Below are 18,127 nucleotides of genomic sequence, written 5' to 3'. Positions count from 1 at the left end.
AACACATTTATGATTAATTAAATACAGGCTCTTATCTGTAAAAACAAAGACATTTCAGATATTGTAAACATCCTTGGTATGCAAATAACAGCCTGTTTCATATCAAACTCATTTCATTGGACTAGTCTGCCACTTTTAATCAGAGCCTTCATTTTTATGTCACTCTTGAGTTGTTTTTCCATTGAACGAGTGATAAAGACATTATTATGAATAATGTTGACTGCAAGCTATTGACAAAGGCGTAAATCATCATAAGTACCAAATCCTTGTCAAGCAAAAGTATTTAACACTGCTGAACGCTGACACAGAAGATAACCCTCATTTCACAGGGACCAACATCAGTTAATCAAGAGCAGGCTGTTGTTCTCAACAACTATGTGTTATATTTTTATGGAGAAATCTCACTCACAATATCATTTTTGTTGTTAAATCTTATTTATTATTGACTTACGACTACTATTTGTTATTGAAAAACTGAAATACTTTTACCTAGTTTTTAATATTTTAAATACCATGTTAATTTGCTTTTATGTTTTTATTTATTTATTTTGACATACACTGCTTTGTATTTGTATAGACTGTATTGAGTATTGTTTTTAACATTGTAAAGCACCTTGAAAGGTGCTTTGTACGAATTGTGCTCTATAAGTTTAGCCACGCCTATTGACATGTGTCCTTGAAGCCCCCATTTCATATACACTAGTATGCTGGTGATTTGTACCTTTCGAGCTGTATTTTGTGAGTACAAATGGATAAAAAAACAGTGTCAGTACATTCCTGTTTGGGTTTTATGAGTTTTCCATTCAAAAAGTTTTCCACATTTGCAACATGGCAATCAAAATGACTTGGTTATGTACTTGAGGTAAAGGTTGTGTTCATTAAATTCTTAACATGCGTCTGTTTTCATGGTTGCAGTCTCTCTCCGTTTGCACAGATAATGCTTGAGCTTTATGACAATCTATTAAATGCCACACTTGTTTTTAAAAGCACACAACTTTATTGATTTCTGTAATGGGGCTGCAAACGCTAATTGTCATGTCTGTTTTCAATCAAGGGATGAACTGAACTGAGTGGGTCCAGCTCCACTCGCATCCGCCTGTCCGTCCGAGGGAGTCGGATTTCTCCTTCCCTGTGCAAGTCCTCAAGGTTTCTACATTGTCCCAAGCAGGTTTGGCAGTTGTTCTTCGCCGGGAAGGAGGGTCTAAGGACAGGGGAGCTTGGGACATTTTGTCTAAGGACACGGGATGCTGGGATATTGTTTAATCTGTTTTTTCTCTGTCGCCCCTCGAGGCAACTGCTGTTGTAATATCTCTCTAATTGAATTGAACTCAACAAACACCTCTGACAAGAGCCACAGTTGGATGAGATGACACAGCTGGGTATGGGACCAGTGCAACTGTTGATGTTTAATCATGGCCGCTGCTGTGGAAGCGGAGGTTTGGGTGAAGCCTGTGTTACGATGTGTTTGTGGTGAGGCTCTTCGTTTGTCTAGGCTGCACTTAGCTCCAGATATGCCCAGCAGCTTCCCACAGGAGGTCTGCGTCTGCCCAGCAGAGCACACTCTAATTGGTCAGACAGGCACTGTGGCACCTTAGATTGTATTTGTGCCTTGAGGCTCGGTATGGCATACTCAGCCTCATGCTGCAGAAAGATCTCAGTGCTGTCTTCAGCAGCAAGAGCAGCAGGAGCACAGAGAAGCATATGGAGAAACACACAGAGGAGCACATAGAGGAGCAAACAGAGGAGCACACGGAGGAGCACACGGAGGAGCACACGGAGGAGAACACAGAGAAACACATGGAGGAGCACACGGAGGAGCACACGGAGGAGCACACGGAGGAGCACACGGAGGAGAACACAGAGAAACACATGGAGGAGCACACGGAGGAGAACACAGAGAAACACATGGAGGAGCACACGGAGGAGCACACGGAGGAGCACACGGAGGAGAACACAGAGAAACACATGGAGGAGCACACGGAGGAGAACACAGAGAAACACATGGAGGAGCACACGGAGGAGCAAATGGAGAAACACACAGAGGAAAACACAGAGGATCACAGAGGAGAACACAGAGGAGCACATGGAGGAGCACATGGAACATGGAGGAGCACACAGAGGAGCACAAAGAGGAGCACTCAAAAGAACCCACAATCTACTCTTCAGCTCTCAGGTTGACCAACTCCAGTGACACTTTCCTGAGAGTGTGCCAATTCCAGACGACTAAGAGGATCAGTTTCCTCTTCCTGTCCTGCACATACCCGGCTATTGCCACTCACAGTCCAGTGCTGCCGCGCTAACGCTACACTTTCTAACAGCCACAGAGCAATGCACTGCATGGGATAAGTGTTTGACAGCAAAGTCCCACTAAGAGGATTGCGATCTTAAACCTTACTCTCTAGTCTCCAAACAGAATTGCAAGTTCGTGCCATTGTAGACAAAGACTGCCCTAAGGTATTTGATCTACTGTTTGCGTATCAAGAATGAAGCCATGTCCACTGAACTGAATTGTGGGATCCAAAAAGAGTCAGAAAGAGGCAGAGCTTGAGAGAGAACAAAAAAGATCCAGACAGAGAGAGACATCAAGAGGAGTCTAATCTTGGCTCTTGGAGAGCACAGAGGCCTGCTCTGAACAGATCACATGATGTCATCTCCGGAGACTGAGAAAGGGAGAGAAGGCCATTTCTTTCTGAGCTGTATCCTTGTTCAAAGGAAAGCCTTTTACTGATACCTCATTGTAGCGAATAAATAAACTCTTTGAGAGTCCAGCAGATACTCAACAGGGGCCATTGTTGTGGTTCTAATAGATATTAGACTATTTCATTTACCTGGTTCAAACAAATACAGAGCATGCTTGAGATCTGATGTCAGCCAGAAAAGGTTCCATTTGATATGAGCACAATAATGCGGAATTCCTCTTACAAATGTTGTATATTTTATCTGCTTTAAAAGACATACTGCTTTAATCAAATTAGCAATGGTTCTATGATTGCAAACTTAAAAGAAAGAGCCATATGAGTCAGTATACGAGGCTTTGTGATGAGAGCTGATTGGTTGTCCTCTGGTGGTCCTCTCGGCTTCACATCTTCATCTGAAAAAGCTGTTCTAAAGCTTTTGGTCCAAAAAATGCATGCATTTTGACAATGTACTACATGCTTTGTGAGAGCAAGGATCAAATTAGAAAGACTTTCTGTCTTTTTATGGTTTGGAAATCAGGGACCTAAACTTTAAGACACAAGTCTTGACTAATTGATCCATTAGTCAGACTGTGACACCTAAGATTGTACTGCATGAGGCTGGGTTTGGCATACGGTAAAAGTTGCAAATTTCAGGCCGATATCAATCAACCAATAATGTCTTTCTCTATTGTCTTGTCTATTGTTCACCTGTTATCGTAATGCTGTGTACACTGGAAATATGTGACTCAAATAATTAAAAATTAAAAAGGTGATGCAAAATCAAACATGTATAAAACAGCAAATATACTGTAGGTGGTATCATAATCCGTGTGCACTTATCTTTAATTAGACTAGATCATTTGTTCGATCATTTTGATCGTTTTGCAAAACCTGGTGAAGGTCAGTAGTAAAAAGAGTGAACAGAAAAGTTCTGCTGTTGCAATGACTTTCTGGTCTTATCGTTGCAGTGCGGACAGGCGGGGCAGAAGGGGCGCCACTACAAGGCTGGTAAAGTAAATACTGTCTGTCCCACCGGTCAGCAGGGGAGACGGAGAGAAGTACGAGCACATCATCTGGTCCCAGCCTTAAATCTGTCCTCACTGCAAGACCTTGAGCTCCACACATTTCCCATCAAACCGCTGATTAATCTGGTATAACTCATGCACCTTCCAGGGCGTCACGGTGTTGGGAAGGCTACGTGGGAGTTCGGAACAGGAGGCAGGGTTCAGTGCCAGCATCCTATCATCTGATTTGAAGGGGAGCAATAATAAAGGTTCCCAGAGTGCGAGCAACGGTCGGCGTCTGGGCTGCCATCGCCCCGAAAACTTCCTGCAGGTTATGTTTCCACGCCACCTGCTCCGCATTAAAAGAGCTGCTGACAGGAGAGTCTGCCTCACACGGACCAGTGAACGGAACACCAAAAAGATGAGAAGCTGCGAAACCAATTAACAACATCTAAGCCTGACACAGACGCTATCAAAGCGAATGCACACAAGAAACACAGAGACGTGCGTCCAAGAAATAGTAGCTGTTTGCCTCGATCAGACTCGTTACGACTGAGGGGGACGTTCGCTTTAGTTATTGGGGAGAAACTATTTATGTTGTTACGTTGACGGATGAATCAACACTCTTTTCACAGAGGGCCGCATTTTGAAACTTATACAGAGCAGAGGGCCACAAACCACCCAACAATGTCGAATTTGTCGAATGCCAAAGTGAATAATTTGAAATTTTGCATTTGACATACTTTGATGAGCCTCAACACCTTTAATAAGACTTGGAACACTAATATTAGGTTGGTATAACATAAAAATGCTTGAATTTTCCCAATTTTAGAATAAAAAGTACTATTTTTGTTGTTTGGAGCAAGTAAGCAGGAAGCCGGAGGGCCAACAAAAATTGGTCTGAGGGCCGCATTTGGCCCGTGGGCCGTAGTTTGCACATGCCTGCTTTAGCTTGTCTGTACATTCTGGGGTTCAAGTGTTAGTGGCCCGGGACGTTTACCACATTTTAATCATATCAAGAGCCAGTTGTTTCTCCCCTGAGGCTTTATTCGACAGGACGGCTGAAGTGTGAAATGGAGCAACCCTGACATGCATGACACTAAAACCACCACAGAGATCTTCAATGATCAGCCTTTTCAATCAAGCGTTTTTTTACGTTTTTTTTTTTTTGTCTTAGACCGCACTAATCAAAAGTATATCCATGAAATTAAAACCACAATTGATCCATATGAGTTAAAAAAACGGGAGCCATCGTTCTTTCTCAGCTGGATTCTCTCCCGCGCTTCCTTGATTGGACAATCTTGGCATTGATCTTTTTGGGGATTGAGTTTTTATGGCTCGTGGACGTCAGCAGTGGCTCCACTATCAGAGCATTGACCCACAAACCCAAAGGTCAGTGGTTTGTTCCAGCTCCATCCATCTGTACTGTCACTTGCCTGCGTGAGAGTGAGCGATGCAGAGGCAGTTAGCGCATATTTGTTGAGGTTTAACTGTCAGGCAAATATGAGATGTTTGCAAAATGTATCACGAGTGCAGAAATGTCACCTTATTTGAAAGTTTGCGCAATAACTTTTTTCATTTTTACATTTAATTAGCTCTTTTTGTAACATTTTTTATGATATTATTTATATTCAGATTTTGCATATTTTAAAAACATGATCTACATTTTCATATACAGCCCATTTCTACTTGACCCTATACTTAATTTACTTTTTTTGATACAATATATTCTTTATACATGTTTTTATAAAGGGATATTGACAAATGTCTACCCTGGTGCTGTAGTATTTTTTCTGTTGTCTAGTTAAGGTAAATAAATACAAATACAAATACAAATTACAGTTATTTATCAGTTGCTGTGTCTTTTACCAGTGCATTTTGTCATTTCAGGTGACGAGGGGTCGCTCTCCCCGTGCCACTGGAGTAAGTGAGATTCATATTTTCTGACCATATAGTCTAATGTATTTTGGCCACAACCACCTGCGAAATTCCTCATGCAAACATTATTTCTGACGCAAAACATTTGAGAGCTCCTCGACATGATGGAGTACAGGACAGAAAACACACTTTTTTCGCTCGCTCAAATACATATCCTTTCATGGAAGACCACAAGTTTCTAATTATACTGAGAGATTTGAGTAAAAAACGGTCACGGAATACATGGGAAATAAAGAGGATTAATGCTACAGAGTGGAACGTTCAGAGCAATAGCATCTCCATAGGGACAAACAGGTAGCAGACCATCCACCAGATAATAGTGCACCAAGTCAAAGTATTACTCAAATTCAATTCAATTTAACTCATTTCATACAGTGTATCTCTACATTGTATTGCCAGACCTTCCAAACGAATAGAAAGAAGCATATTTTCCCACTCTAATAACTGGCTGTGATTTACTGAGCCCGTCCTTGACACAGTGATAATTAGCACCCTTTACCGTGAGAGCGAGGAGCGCGAGAGAGAGAGAGCGAGCGGTGCGGTTTGGTCACCACGCCGAATAGTTGGTGCATGAAAACGGCCTGAGGGATTCCCGGTTCCTCGCGCACAGGCCCCATGATATCTACAACAAACGCAGTGATCGGCTTTGACACACTTTTCGGCCGAGGTACACAGTGGGAAGAAAGAGCATATAGATTAGCTCCATGGGGATCCGCAAAGTTAGCAACCACAGGCCGTTCCCCGCTGAGAGGGAGGACAATAGGCTGCCCTCCCTCCTCCGTCCTCTCTGACCTCTGTAGACTTGAGGAGCTGTGTGGAGTTTACACTTTTTTTTTCCCAACCTCGCGCTCCCTTTTGGTGCTTTTTCAGAGTCGATTTTTACATTTTCCATCGATCCAAAAACTGTGAGATGTAGAAAAGGATAAGGGATGTACAGACATTTTCTGTCATCAAACGTATTCAATTACAGGCATTTTTATGACCACAAAATAACTAGAAAAATATGTATTGTGACTGTGAGAGGGGTCGCCTTTCCACAGATGTGACATGTAACTTAGCTTTGGGTAAGTATCATCTGCTTAACACAGAGATAAGTTTAATGCAATGTGAAGCTCAAAAGTCCGCCCACTTCAACTCAATTTCTCATTCAGTTTTGCCACAGGGATTTAGAAAAATGCAAATATTAAGTTACCAATAATGCGTTTGTTTTCAATCCAAAAAAAGTAACAATTCTGCTAAATGTCACTGCAGTTTATGAAGTTTCAGAAACAGATTTTAAATACAATTATGCTAATTTCCTATTAGCTGATTAGCTGAATTGCTCTCATTTTTATCAATTAATCATTGTTTTCATTAATGGAAAATGCATGAATGTATTAAGTGGTTGGCGGTCACTGTTGAGATCCATTGTCAAGCTGTCAAAAAGGTAATAGCATCTCCATGGAGACAAGAAGACCCAGGCCAAGTTAAAGAGTGCATATTTTTGAAGGTGTTTTGTAGACATCACCACCAAAAAGGTTACATATGTACCTTTAAATTTGGATTATGGCTGTCACAAATGTATAATAATTAGAGTTTTAGAGAGAATAGAGACAATTCCACTGTAACAAGTTTTATTAATTTGAGATTTCCAAATGATGTGACATAAACAGAATAAAAAAGCCCTTTGTTACATTTTGATGGAACTGAAAGGACTTACAACTATTATTATTTTTAGTTCTTATATTATTAGTTGATCTGATTCATCTCGACATCCCTAAGGTGGAATGACATAGAGCCTTGTTCAGACCAAAATCTGCAAACTTTTCTTCCAAGTCGTAAACTAAGGATTTTCCTTGTTGTTTTGGATGCTTGCATTTTCTATTACGTGTTACAATTGGAACTCTTATGAGGCCAAAAGTCACAAGTAACTCTGTGTCATTGTTTGGCAAATGTTAGAAATACCCCCAAAATAACCACAGATAGAATGTGTGTTGGGTTTTGTGCTTTTATTGTAGCTATTTTATCGTTTTATTCCTCACTGTCGCCAAATACCCAGTGACCTATTTAGAAGGTCCTGCTGAGGTTTAATGAGCTGGTTTGATAGACTTTCTGTGTGTGGAAATTTCCAGAGCTTCTTATAAAAGTTAATTTTATGCTGATATTTCGTTGTGGAATATCTGTCTTAAGCCTTACGTCATCCCCAGTGCAGAGCAGTGTTGGCATGAGACATGTTTATCATCAAGGGATTGGAAATACTGTTGTTAAACTGCCCGAATATCCCAGACTGTTAAATCTATGGAATGTATAGTTAGTGATTAGCAAAGTATAGTTACATTTAGAGTTTTTGTTCTCAAATCTGGATTGGGCATTCTTCCTTTTGATAAACACAAACTGACATTTAATCAATCTATCTATCAATGAATGAATGAATGAATGAATGAATCAATCAATCAATCAATCAGTGAATCAATCAATCAATCAATCAATCAGTTTATCACAAGTTATAGACGACAACATTACATTTCTTTTTTTTTGACTACTGCGTATTTTTGTCATTATAATTTGTGGTAAACATTTTACGTCCCAAATTAAAGGAGCACTTTGTAACTTTTCTGGTTTTCTGGTCTGCATAGAATAGCATTACACAAGAATATACTAATTTTAGCTACTTTTTAGCAATAAAAATTCACATGATTGAAAAAATATATTTATTCATAAATTAATTTAATCTTTTTTCAAGTCCTTGAGTTTAAAATCTCTTTTTCAAGGATGACCTTGGCCAAAGTGGGAAACATGCAGCACACAATTATAATACAAGAGACATTTAAAAAGTATTTTCATGAAAAATATAATCAAGTTAAAATAAAAAAACTCAAATAAATTATAGATAAAGGAATAGTTTTAATTGCATAAAAATATTAATTTTGAAAACTTGTCAAAAAGTGTGCTGCACTTGTTTTTGTTACCATCATCTACAAATATAATTTAAAAAATAATAATATTTAAGGAAGAATGGAATCATATTTTTATTGCATTAAAATACATTTGGCTGTGAACTGAAAGCCACAGATGATTAAAATTGCAACAACATCAAAATGTGTGTAAATCTGAAATGCACTAATTCAAACCTAACGTACGAATCTAAAAATATACCAATCCTTGTCCGGGGCCTGTCCTAAAATATACTTACCCAAACCTGAACAACTAATTATGTAAAAACATAACGACCGACAGCAATGTTCCGTAAAAGTCAACATAGACAGTTGATAATTAGAAACAAAAACATTACAGCGCAGTAATTGGCTGTACACTGAGGTAATGTGGAAACAGTAGGAAACGGGCAAACAGTCCATCAGCTGTGACTAATGCAGATGTCTGAACGTGATAGAACATCTTCTCTGTTGTGCAAGAAACCACAGCGGCGTCTGCGGAGCCAGGATGTGGTCCGGGCTGTTTTTCCCTCCTCCAGACAATCGTGCACAAAATCTGATCAACTAATCCTACAAAACATCTCCCAACAGGTGCAGTCAATGTGCGGTGCGTGTTTTTTTTATTCTAGGGCCGTGTCACAACAACATTCTTCACAAGTGGTTTTCTGTGGCCAAGAACGTCACCGAACGGCTAGATTGAAAGTCGTGACGGTGGCAGAGAGTCCGTTCGCCCAGTAATGACCACTGCTGTCCAATAACGACGCGAACAATTCAGTTTTTCCTACGCCAACGTTTACAATCAAGCCCATAAAGGCACTTATCCCCCCCAGAACGCTCTTATAAGAATAAAATGATCTGCAGTAAAACAACAGTGAGAAAAAGCACATTTTACAGGGACCAGGGGGACGCAGACGTGTTTATGGCTTTGATACGTTTAACTTGTCATTAGTGGCGCTCGTCCTGATTGTGAGGACAGATTGATAACATTGATTTGTCAGTGCGTCACAGTCATCTGACCGCGGGCGACTGGTGGAGACGGATCAGGAGGTTTCAGCGGCCAATCGGAGCGCAGCTGTGGGGACTGTCACTCATTTCATTATGACCAATGGCACTGAGCCCCTCGCAGCCCGAGCTCTGCCTGCTGTGCTTCAGGCAGGCGAAGGGTTAAAATAAATGCACTGCAGACCTTGTATAGCAACAGAAGCAACTGAGATGTTTAAGTCAAATAGATATTATAATGACCAAAAGTTATCCAGGCTGATAATTACGCTCTTTATAGTATCTGACCTTAATCCAAAAACCATCACATTATGTAATGAAGTGTGAACAGAAATGTAATATTGAATACAGGTTTCTGGTCTGCAGCTCCTGTCTATCCAGCATAAAGCTCAGCATAAAATAGGATGATGCAACTCCCTGATATTCTTGCAGCTTGGCCACACCTGAGCTGTGGCCACTGAAGGGTTAAGCTCTGGTATACAGTGCATATAGTAATGCATCAAACACACATTAGCCACGACCCCCAACACACCTAATCCTGGCCCGATTTTTCTTCATTTTTCTCCTTTGTAACAGTGAGCACAACCCCCACCTCCAACCTCAGCGGCAGGTGGGACATAAAATGTTGGGAGGTCCTGGGTCCAGGACATCAAAAGGATGCTACACGGGTGAGTCACCCCCACAATGTCAGATCACTGCTCTGCATCACGACAACTCAGCGGCCCAACATAAAGCACTCACAAGCCCAATGGAAAAAGGAGCCAGTGGGTCACACAGGAATGTAATCAAAGAGGGTTTTATTATGTTGGCCACGGGGCACTTCATCCCAGTCGGACACGTCATCCCCCACAGTCACTGTACGACCAACACAGACATTCTTCCTATTCATTATTGCTGCTGCTCCATCTGTTGCTGTTACCCCAATACATGAGACTAGACCTAATGATCAAGTATTTTCCCTTAAGCCCTTTACACAGTATGAAGTATTAAATATGTTGCGCTCTATAGATCCAAAAAAGTCCATTGGAGCCGACGCCCTCGAACCTACGTTACTTTTGATATCAGCCACACTAATAGTTAATTGTTTAACTCATGTTTTTAATCAGAATTCATACTGAACGTATCTCATTACTCTGGAAAACTGCTTTTGTTCTCCCTTTGCACAAAGAAGCCCAGAAAAAATGGTTTGAATAATTTACGTCCAATCTCCAAACTATCCTGCCTGGCAAAACTCTCGGAGAAGCTAACAAGAAACCAGGTGTGTTCTTTCTTACCCAAATAGTACATTTTAAATAGCTACGGTCTGGATTTAGACCAGGGCATAGTACTATCACAGCTGCTACCAAAGTTATAAATGATGACTGGACAATCATGAAGAATGTGCAACAGTTTTTTGTTGATCTATCAAAGGCGTTTGATTCAGTGGATCACTTTAATCTCTTGGATCGCCTGGATGCTGTTGGGTTCCCTACAAATTCTAAAAAATGGTTTGCAGATTACCTCACAAATAGAGCTCAAGCTATTTCTGCTGATTACTTTCAATCTGAAATGTCTTGCCTTAATAAAGGTGTTCCTCAAGGCACTGTCCTTGGACCACTGTTAATTACAATTCATATAAACTCAATTGGGCATAATCCAAAACACAGTAGCATCACTTGTGCAGATGATGCAATTCTGTATGCTAAGGCACCTTCTGCGGCACAATTCAAAATATTCAAGAGGATTTTCACTCCATCCAACAAAACTGGATGAATTAAAATAAAACAAAAATATATCTATTCTTACGCTTGATGGTAATATGATTGAACAAGTACCCCATTACAAATACTTGGGCATCTGAATCGATGATAAACACATACAAGAGCTGACACATAATCTTAGAGCCAGATTGTCATTCTTCTTTAGAAATAAAACGTGATTTCCTCTTTATTGTAGAAAACATTTAGTCTAGGCTACATTATACATTATACATATTATACATTCTACAGCAACAGTGTTAACACCTCTGAACTCGGTTTATCACTCAGCTCTAAGGTTCAGCTCTATGGTTCAGCTCTAAGGTTCAGCTCTAAGGTTCAGCTCTGAGGTTCAGCTCTGAGGTTCAGCTCTGAGGTTCAGCTCTAAGGTTCAGCTCTAAGGTTCAGCTCTAAGGTTCAGCTCTAAGGATCAGCTCTAAGGTTCAGCTCTAAGGTTCAGCTCTAAGGTTCAGCTCTAAGGTTCAGCTCTAAGGTTCAGCTCTAAGGATCAGCTCTAAGGTTCAGCTCTAAGGTTCAGCTCTAAGGTTCAGCTCTAAGGTTCAGCTCTAAGGTTCAGCTCTGAGGTTCAGCTCTAAGGTTCAGCTCTAAGGTTCAGCTCTAAGGTTCAGCTCTAAGGATCAGCTCTAAGGTTCAGCTCTAAGGTTCAGCTCTAAGGTTCAGCTCTAAGGTTCAGCTCTAAGGATCAGCTCTAAGGTTCAGCTCTAAGGTTCAGCTCTAAGGTTCAGCTCTAAGGTTCAGCTCTAAGGTTCAGCTCTGAGGTTCAGCTCTGAGGTTCAGCTCTAAGGTTCAGCTCTAAGGTTCAGCTCTAAGGTTCAGCTCTGAGGTTCAGCTCTAAGGTTCAGCTCTAAGGTTCATTACAGGAGAAGGAGACAGAACTCACCACTGTGAATTATACTCTAAAGTAGAATGGCAATCATTGGATGCAAGTCGAGAACAGCACTGCCTTTTGTTTGTTTATAAGGCTCTAGTTGGCATTTTGCCTGATTATTTATCAAGTTTATTGCACAAGTTCAAGTATTCACCGTTTGAGGACACTTTTGTCTTACCATCGTATCAACACAGAGACAGGAAAAAAAGGCTTTCAACAACTTTGCACTATTAAAGCACTGGTTAAGGACCCGCAGTGCCGATGCACTTGTTTTATATCATTTTTATCGCATATAGTATGTGTAAATGTGTTTTTATGTATTGGTTAATTTTATTTCATGTTTTATTTGTGTTTTATTATCCTGTGTTTGTTTGTTGTTTATTTTGTGTTGTGTTTGTGGGGGCCCAGGAAAAAGAGAACTTTTCTCATTGGGTTTTCCCTGCATAAATAACTAAAATGAATAACTTGTGTGTGTGACATGCCCAAATGCTTTTCTCAGAGAAAATGCCTGGACCATCACTTGTCATCACAAGGGGCACCTCACTTTAACATTTTATCAAGAGTGCACAGGTCCGAGAACCTTTTGCCTACACTTTGTAGACTGTTGCAAAGTAGCAGTAGATATTTCAATGCCGTTAAGACATAATCTGGTAATGGCGTGTGACAGACCACAGCTATTACAAGATATTAACTGATACTTTGTAGTACAGGGTTACTTGTAACTTTTAAAAGATGCCGGAATTCAGTATTGTTTAGACTTTTTACATTCTTGTCTCACGAAAGCATTCAATAAAAAAAGTGCATTATGACGTGTCTATTTCCACTGGTCCAAATTATTTTTTGTTCATTCATTCGAGACAAAAATAGATAAATAATCTTAAAATATATATATATATATATATATATATATATATATATATATATATATATATATATATATATATATATATATATATATATATATATATATATATATATATATATATATATATATATATCTCAATATGAAATAATATATAAAATAGCCTTCTCTTATCTCTTTTTCTAAGGCTTTAGAGCTCGGATCCTTGCACTGCACTTTTCTGGACTGAGATGTCTGATGGTTTTCCTCTCACCTTCCACACCTTCTCCATCTCCTCTCTGAGCCCTTGGTATTTCTCCAGTTTCTCATGTTCCTTTTTCTTTTTGCCATCACTTGGTATTTCCACGTCAACCATACTGCTTTCTTCCGCTGTTTATCCTCACCCACAAAGTCTAGTTGGTTTGCCACGACCGTTCTGTCAGTCTAGAAGCCACTATGGGAGTTTTTGTTTATAGGAGATCTTCTACTGAAAGTGTTTTTCAAACTTCCAATAAGTGATCTGTTCTTTTCCTCTGTATCTACCTCTGTATCTACCTGCGTTGCATCAATGAAATTTCCCCATGTGGGACAATAAAGGAATATCTTATCTTATATGCTGGGACATGATACAGATTGACATAATGTTGACCATTGAGCTGAGCCCAGGACCTGTCTTGCATGTTGTAGGTATTTGGCTGTTGCCGCTTTCCTTGTAACCAGCCATTTAGCTGCGGTAATCCAAGGAACTTGTAACCATCCTCAATGTCTGGACTACTTTCTCTCTTCTTTGTTACCATCTGACTGCTACACGACTGACATCCCAATGTCAGTGCTATATATATATATATGCTATATAGCACTGACATTGGGATGTCAGTCGTATAGCAGTCAGTATATATATATATATATATATATATATATATATATATATATATATATATATATATATATATACAGTAAAGACCAAAAGTTTGGACACACACCGCAGAATGTAGGCTAAAGGGCCAACAAGTGCTAAGCAATCTCTGGGAACTCTCCTTCAAGACTGTTGGAAGACCATTTCAGGTGACGACCTCTTGAAGCTCATCAAGAGATAGTCAAGAGTGTGCGAAGCATTAAGCAAAGCTAAAGGTGGCTACTTTGAAGAACCTAGAATATAAGACATATTTTCAGTTGTTTCACACTTTTTTTACACGTGTTAATTAATTTGATGCCTTCAGGGTGAATCTATAATTTTCATACTCACGAAAATAAAGTATATATATATATATATATATATATATATATATATATATATATATATATATTATATATATATATATATATTGATATTGATATTGATATTGATATTGATATTGATATATATTGATATATCGTTATACATGGCCCGTGAGGTAATGGATATGGATGTAAACTATGTAACACTCCCATGTGAGGTATTCATTAAGCACTGCATTCTTCTGTTCCTAGATCTGACTCATCTTGGACAGAGAAGAACCAGGGACATTCGACACAGAGAACAGGAGCCTGAGATGAATTATGGCGCAGTAAGTCGATCCACGCGAACATTTACCAACAGCTCCAAGAAGTGTGCTGCGCATTCAGAGAAGTGCGTCTAGAAGTGTGGGTGACATTTTGTGGGTCACCTTTTTTACGAGGGGCACGTAGGCCACGCAGGAATTGTGACAAATGAAGACACTAGGAAAAGTAGGGTGAAGAAGTCTCAAATTCCTTCTGGCGTATGCACACAATTCGAGGCATGCACTCTCACACTAGCTTTGCCCTTAAGCCCTGACCTGCTGGAGGAGAGGAGGAGGGTGACAGAGAGGGAGCCACGACCAAGCGAGAGGCTTTAGACAGTGCCATTTATAAAGACTGGCTGACTGCCGCACTCATAAACTGTGCATTATTCTGGGAACGCAGGAAACGGACGGGACTTAAGGGCCGAGGGAGGCACAGACACAGATAAAATGTATATATAACTTTGTTTTGGCCTTTTCGTCTTTGTCCGCTATTCAGCCTGCTGACTGGGTATAAACGTAGCAAACCAGCTCAGTCGTTCAGACGAGCGGTACCCGAGATTCCTCTGCAGTTCAACTATTTCCTGAAATTTTAATCCAAATTTCTGTCCTGTAGTTCAAAAATAGTCCTGTTATAGACCTGGTTTGGAGCTGGCTGTTCTCAGGAGGCCAAATATTGTCTTTGGTGGTACTTGCTGTGAAAAATTTGATAAGCACTGGTCTAAGAAAAGTAAAACAGGTTTAAGTACAGCTAATAGACAATTTAATAGGGTGTCCAATGTGTTTTCCAGTTGTGGAAACATTAAGTGCTCTAGATTAGCACCCACTAAACTTAATACAAGAATCCACTCATGACAACAAATTGTGATAATGACAAAATTAGAAGGACTGCACACAATATATGCAAAATAGTTTTATTACAGATTATTTATGTTTTTTTTCTGATTAAGTTAGTAGTGCTACCAGTCATGGTGGTCTGTTCTCCCCGTGAAGCGGTTGTGGGTTTGATCGTTGAGCCAGGAAAACTATGGCCTCTGTACTTGGTGTCTAAATGTTTCCAGGGTAATCTTGATACTGATGCTTTCTGTCACACTGCATCAAATACATTTAGATTGTTTGTGATAAACACGGGCTAAACAAATCATATCAAGCAGATATTAACTATTTTAATAATATTTTATGTAAGATTTTCACTAGAACTTTCTGTTTTTTGAAATTTTCCTTTGTCGTTCATTTCAACATAAGCTTGACATTAAATATTATCTCATTATTTTTGGATAAAATAAGTTGTGTCTCACACTGCCACATCTTCACAGCAAAGTGGCGGGAACGCAGCAAAAAGAGGATTTCTCTCCCTTGTAGGCAGCGCTCCGGTCCTGCGTGCACCAGGAGGTCTATGTTTAGACAGGATAGAGTTCTCCCGGGCTGGAGAGGCAAAGCTCACCCACTCCCTCCACCTCTTGCTCCCTGGCAAGTGGCAGTCGGTCAGCTGATTTGTGTTGCTGAGGGGATTTGGTGGTGCTATTTAAAAAGCCTCTCCCCCTTTTTCACTTTTTCACTATCTTATGCAGTGATTCTCTCAACACCCCATTAGGACCCCTCACCCATTCCATCGCACTGCCTCCTGCCATCCCTTCCCCCATCATCCCTTCACTTTTTTTCCTCCGCACCCCTTTGGCATCACATCTATCTTCTGTTCTTATCGCTGGAATTCTCTCTTTAGCTTTTGATTTTGAACTGTTTTCTAATTTTTAAAACATTTCCTATCATAATTGTGAATAAAAACGTGTGTATCGAGCCTTCAGTGTTGCATCATCTGGATATTCAGAAATCCATTATTTATGTACAATGATGAACGAAGCATTAAGTGAGGAATGCCAGGGCTGCTAATGAGGGTCACCTCAAGGGGCTGTCGCATGTCTGTTTGACAGCGCTTCTGCGTGCACTCGGGCTCCGACATGATACATATTAAAATGGCTGTGCTCTTGATTGACAGGGGAATTATCAGTCCCTCAAATAGAATCTTGCAGTCAGCAAAAAGTGGTGGTTGATTATTTTCAGTTGTCGGAACATCTAGAGGTAGAGCTCTCCAGATCAGAGGCGTTAGATACGTTTCATTTATGAACAAAATGTTGGCATGTGAACCTCGCAGTTCAAACTTGAGATGGTTTCAGATTTTTCACAAGGTTAATTACTTACATTGCAAATATTAATAATGTTGATGACAATATGATACAGCAAAAACTGTGGATGTTGGCGTATGTTTGTGAAATTGTGTATATGAATATTTGATATGCCATTGTACCAGGGTCAGTGAGCATTCTAACTGGAGTATGTTATTGAAATATAACTGCACAGGTCGCCCATCCTTATAAGCCTTACTTATGTGTCAGTGAGTCCGGTTTCAGATGATGTTTCAGATGTTTTATATGGGCATCATAGCCACAGAGCTGTTGGTAGGACTATAGCTTCAACTGAAAACTATAACTAATGCCTCGAACACCAAACAGGTTGTCAGATTCACTTATCTGCTATTTCATGGTATCAGCAAATTAAACAACGAGGAGCAGTGTGTTACATCGTTTTAGCGCACTCTGCTGTGCTGTGTGGCGTTCTAGACTCTAGACTCAGCGCTGGGTCGTTATAAAGTGTTGTTTTAAAGTGTTGTTTTAAAGTGAGTTGACAGGATCCAAACACATTTCATTGCACTGAGGACTGTGGATTAGCTTGTATATGCCAGATAAATATTAAATCTGAGCTGAAACACTATAACAAAGAGAAACTTGTGTGAAATGATGTTTGTACACATAGAGCATATCAAACATGTCGCACATACACAGACACGGCTAGTATAGGGCAGATATATGATGGACAGTGTAATACTAGCCCTGTCCAGCTGCACTGCTCTGCAGGCTTCACATTCTGGGAGCCGTCTCTGTCAGCAGTGGGTGCATTTACAACGGAAACAAAAACATGGCCTTGGGACTTGAGGACAGTATATAATGCAGAGTGTGTCTCCACTGTGTGCTTGTTTACACATGTGTCTGTGTGTACAACTGTGACTCACAGAGTTACTTCTAGAGGCAAATAATATGTATATATATTAAAAATTGTTTATTGTTTTTTTATTTTCTAATACTGCTAGTTACTAATTATAGAGCATTATGGCAAGAAAAGCAACAATTCAGCCCAGTTTGTGTGTGTGTTTGTGTGGAACAAGTATGAATGTGACTTTTGGTATCAATCAATCTTCCATGAAATGATGTTCAAATGAAACTTTTTTTTTTTAAATAGTAAAGGTGAGTGTGAATCATGTTTGTAAAATATATGTTTTATGGCTCTTGGTGGTCAAAAATGCTTTGTCATTTCCCAGCAGTGTTCCGGCTTTTACATAACAGTTAAACAACAGTAGGCCTACAATACAAGTGATTGCTGCAGAAGACTGCACACATTTGTGCAGCTTATTTATCCTTTCTGAAAAGAGAGTTGGCAGATTATTATTATACTATTTGTGTTAAAAAGGCCTTTGACCATCTAGAAACGTTTGTAATTCTAGTATTGTAACGTGTTTGCACACATTAAACTTTCCTGACACCTTCTGACTGGTTAA

General features: G+C 39.8%; 1 long non-coding RNA gene across 1 annotated transcript; it reads left to right on the top strand.

Moving 5' to 3' along the window:
- Positions 1-5,549: 5,549 nt before the first annotated feature.
- Positions 5,550-14,922, top strand: LOC140353865 (uncharacterized). Its single transcript, XR_011925933.1, has 3 exons — positions 5,550-5,605; positions 10,108-10,199; positions 14,468-14,922. It is a non-coding gene; the product is annotated as an uncharacterized lncRNA (long non-coding RNA).
- Positions 14,923-18,127: the final 3,205 nt, after the last annotated feature.

The sequence above is a fragment of the Eucyclogobius newberryi genome, unplaced genomic scaffold (assembly GCF_026437365.1).
Source record: "Eucyclogobius newberryi isolate DKJ021-1_F unplaced genomic scaffold, fEucNew1.0.hap1 SCAF_9, whole genome shotgun sequence".
NCBI lineage: Eukaryota > Metazoa > Chordata > Actinopteri > Gobiiformes > Gobiidae > Eucyclogobius > Eucyclogobius newberryi.
The sequence above is the reverse complement of the archived record's forward strand: the minus strand, read 5'-3'. Positions and strand labels throughout refer to the sequence as shown.